The sequence below is a fragment of the Syngnathus scovelli genome, chromosome 15, assembly GCF_024217435.2.
Source record: "Syngnathus scovelli strain Florida chromosome 15, RoL_Ssco_1.2, whole genome shotgun sequence".
Lineage (NCBI taxonomy): Eukaryota > Metazoa > Chordata > Actinopteri > Syngnathiformes > Syngnathidae > Syngnathus > Syngnathus scovelli.
The window spans coordinates 5,806,663-5,810,562 of NC_090861.1; the positions used below are offsets into that span (position 1 = coordinate 5,806,663).

General features: G+C 41.5%; 1 long non-coding RNA gene across 2 annotated transcripts; it reads left to right on the forward strand.

The window, feature by feature from the left end:
* The first annotated feature begins 2,275 nt into the window (after positions 1-2,275).
* Positions 2,276-3,900, forward strand: LOC125981870 (uncharacterized). Of its 2 annotated transcripts, XR_007486186.2 has the most exons (5): positions 2,276-2,591; positions 2,705-2,822; positions 3,020-3,136; positions 3,200-3,316; positions 3,712-3,900. It is a non-coding gene; the product is annotated as an uncharacterized lncRNA (long non-coding RNA). The 2 variants fall into 2 exon arrangements; XR_007486187.2 differs by lacking the exon at positions 3,020-3,136.

Below are 3,900 nucleotides of genomic sequence, written 5' to 3' on the forward strand. Positions count from 1 at the left end.
TGATTCTTATATGCGTGATTTATTTATATATGCATGCATTTTGTGTGGTGATTTTTTTTGTTTAATGAAAGCAAAATTGGGCAATATAAAAGTAGATTGTCCTTGTGATGTAATTATGCTTGTTGACCACCAACAGGCAGCAGAATTCCTAATTTCCCCTCAAACTGAACACTTCCTAATCCAAAAACGAAATTATTAAAATTATTACAAAATAAAATCAAAAGGTTATACACCATTATGAATATGCTCCAAATAAACTCGATGATGCTCACCCAATATAAACAACGTCAACGTGGATTGACCCTATGACGTGTTGTGCGATTGCGCATGGGAGCGACAAGCTTTTTTTTTTTTAATAAAAAAAATGTAATTCTCCAGTTTCCCCAAAAGGTGGCAGCCTAATTCAATCTAACACGTGGACCTGCACAAGTTCTTTTGGCCAAAAGTTGAATAAGATTTGAATGAAAAGAATTGAACATGTACGCGCCCACTGGCCACTTTATTAGGTACACCCGCACAATCTGTTGCCTTAACCAGGTGTAATATTTCCGCAGGTGTCTGTGTGTGCATGTACAATTTGTATATATATTTATGGATAGATGTCCTAAAATATTTCTATATATGCTTCTCACTCCCTTTGGTGTAAATTTTGCTCCATCTTGAGTGGGCGTGAAAAGTAATCTGATTTCAGTTGTATTCTTTCTTCCTTTCTTGTTGGTATTTGCCACCAGCCTCCACCTCTGCACACAGCAGATTAGTGGGGTCCTTTACAGAGCCCTCCCCCCAACTCTCCTAAACAATGGTCCAGTGTGGTCCGAGACTGATTCTTGGCGCAGATAAGCCAACTGGCCCACTCGGCAGGCCCGCGTGCTTTGGGGTTTTCTACTTGTCTGACCTTTAGATGTTGCAGGAGCCTTTTTTTTCTTTTTAAAATTAGTCATCTTGGAATTGAGGGCATTACAGTCTTCTGAGCGCTATTATCACCCCCCCCTCTCAAAATAAAAAATATGATGCAACTATTGGAAGACGTGTTGTTCTGCAGTCGCTTCTGCTTTTCATCAAGAAGAATTTTTCTGCAATTCTAGGGCCTGTTGGCCATGTGCAGGCCAGAAACATGGCTTGGCTACAACAACAAAAATAAAGGAAATGGATAAATAAATAAACTGGATTGCTGTAAAAATCAAAATCACGTTTCCACACTATTGATGAGGCCCAATGGGCAAAATGTACTAAAAACAAAGAAATTAAAAAACTGTTCATTCAGCTGGATGTGCTTTCATACTTGTGGGTAAATTGTGGCCTGTTATTCATCAAATAATAATATTTATATAATAATAATAATATATCATACCTATACATATTTGGTTAGTTTGCATGTATTTGTTATGCATTTATATGTTTTCATTAGCTAATTTGTTCATTCATTAATTTTTTTCCGATAACATTTTTTTTTTACATATTCTTAGATACATTAATTTGAAACATGCATTTATTGATTCAGTCATTCGTTACTTTATTTACACATTTCACATTGATGTAATTTACTTTTCTATACATTTATTCTATACATATTTATTTATCTGTTCTTTGTTTATTTTTTCCATTTATTTAAGTTCTGATTTTAGAATTATTTATTGTCACACAATGTTTTTTTTTTATTTATTTCAGACCTGAATCAGGCACGCCAAGGTGCCATTTTGGTGTGGAAACACATCAGGCCTGCTCATCTGTGGCGGAGGTCCTGTGCAGAGCACTTAATCCAAAGCAAAATGGCAAACAAATGAGTATTTTTTTTTTTTAATCTAATATTTGACATCCTAGAAACAAATTCACTGTATTTATCTGCTCATTGTCATTGTTGATGTTATCCCGCAACGCAGATCTTTGAAGACGCGCTGGCACCAGATGACTCGGCAAGACTACAAACATGTCCGTGGAACGAGGGACAACAAGCGAACCACCCGACGTGCGTTTAATTGATACGATGTGCTCCTGACGACAGCTGCGGCGCACTCGCAATTTGACCAAGCACATTCCGTTGGATTTATTTGATTGTTTCCCAAGCCGTTTCTGCCGTCTTCTTTATTCAAGCAGCCAAACATTCTTTTGCGGAACACTTCGATTTTTCACAACACATGCCAGCCATCACCAAAACACACACAAACAATGCATTTGCCAGCGGAGGGATAAATGACATTTATGTCATCGTAACCCGTTGGTGTTGTGGCGCTATAACCCTTAGTTACAGCAAACACAAACCTAAACAGTTACTCGCTGTATCCTCTTTAATCCTGATTTTGATGCCTACAGAAAGATGGAGGCTTATTCTAGGCCGCGGGTTTAGTCACTTCACGCTCCACTTTGGCTTTTTGATGCTACTTTTCGATCAGAAGAGTTTGGTGCGGTATCCTTCAAAGAAATAACTTCCCACATTACTTCTAAAGAAAGGAAAAAAGAAAAAGTGGCGCTAAATGAAAAGCCTGGGCTCACAGCTTGCAGCCGCAGCTGCCGGCATTGTTGCCCGCCAGGCTCGCCTGGCCGAAGAACAGACGAGAGAGAACGCGAGGCGGCCGAGCGGGTCCGCGCGGCAGGTAACCGACTTGAAACAGCTGCAATTACCACTAAACACCTTTTCCAAACACCATCTGACTCCACAAGGTAATCTGTTTATCCGTAGTTTTTGGGTGTCTGCTTTTTTTCTCAGATCTCTCCATCCAAGCATCCTGGATGAATAAACTGCGGGCAGCTTGATGGTGCGCCTCGCTTTAATGAAGATCACACATTGTCTGAGAGCCACCCCGGGCTATTGATCCTCAATCAAAGTAAGAATCAAAAAGAAAAACACGTCAAGCCTAGAAAAGCTGCATGCCACTTACACAAATTTCACTTATGCCCTTGGCTGTGTTTACATTGCACTGCACTCTAACATTTAAGCCATTCACCCTTCATTCAGTATGTTTTTAGCTTTTTTTTTTTGGTTCACTCTTCCGTAATCATGGCTTGGTTTCAACAAAAACAGCCCCCTGTGTGTCAAAATGTCAAGCAGAATAGTGGCCCTGATGCTAATGATTGCCACTTATCGAAGGAGTACCTCAGGGAGCCGTTCTAGAGCCATCCACAAGTAATTTAAGGAAAGGTAAATTGACGACTATTCATCAAAAAGAATAGTTGCGATCTTGACGTTTTGTGTTTGTTACAGTTGCCGCTTGACGCTAGCCAGAAGAAAGCTGGCGAGAGAAAGGGAAGCGATGCGCTAACGGATTAGCTGCCAGCCCAGCGGCCATCCTGCAGCGAGACGGCCTGGGAAGACTGCGAGGTGATTACTCTGTGCTTTACCATCGCTCCACTGCTTTTGCACTTTTCCCGCTGATCGGCACACCAACGTGCTAAATGTGTTTCTTGGAGCACCAGTTGGGCAAATTGCAAGTCGGAGCCGGTCGAGAGCGAGCGTATATACTGAAATAACAAAAAGTTCAAAGGAAATACACAGAAGACGATTCAGTGAGTTCTGCTCATTCCGCTCCACTGGCATCCTTCTCGTTGTGTATAGCAGGAGGTGAAGCTACTTAGGAATGTTACCTTGGTTGGTTTCCTGTACAATTTCCCACAAAATTCTGATCAAAATGATTTGGTACATGGCCTAATTTTAGAACTTGAACTAATTGAACTCTCCGGATGACACATTCTCTCCCTTTATCTGTGTTTTTTCAGCGCATTCCTTCAGCCTCCATCTCACCTTGCAGGCCTTTGCGGACTCATTACGGCGATGCCAGATTAATGCCGGTACGCAGGCGAGCGGCGCACTAAACGGAGTCTATCTGCGGGGGCTTTTTGCCCCTTCCAATGTGTCCGCGCAATCTCCCGTGCAGGGGAAGAGGCTATTAGGCGACGGACGGGCGG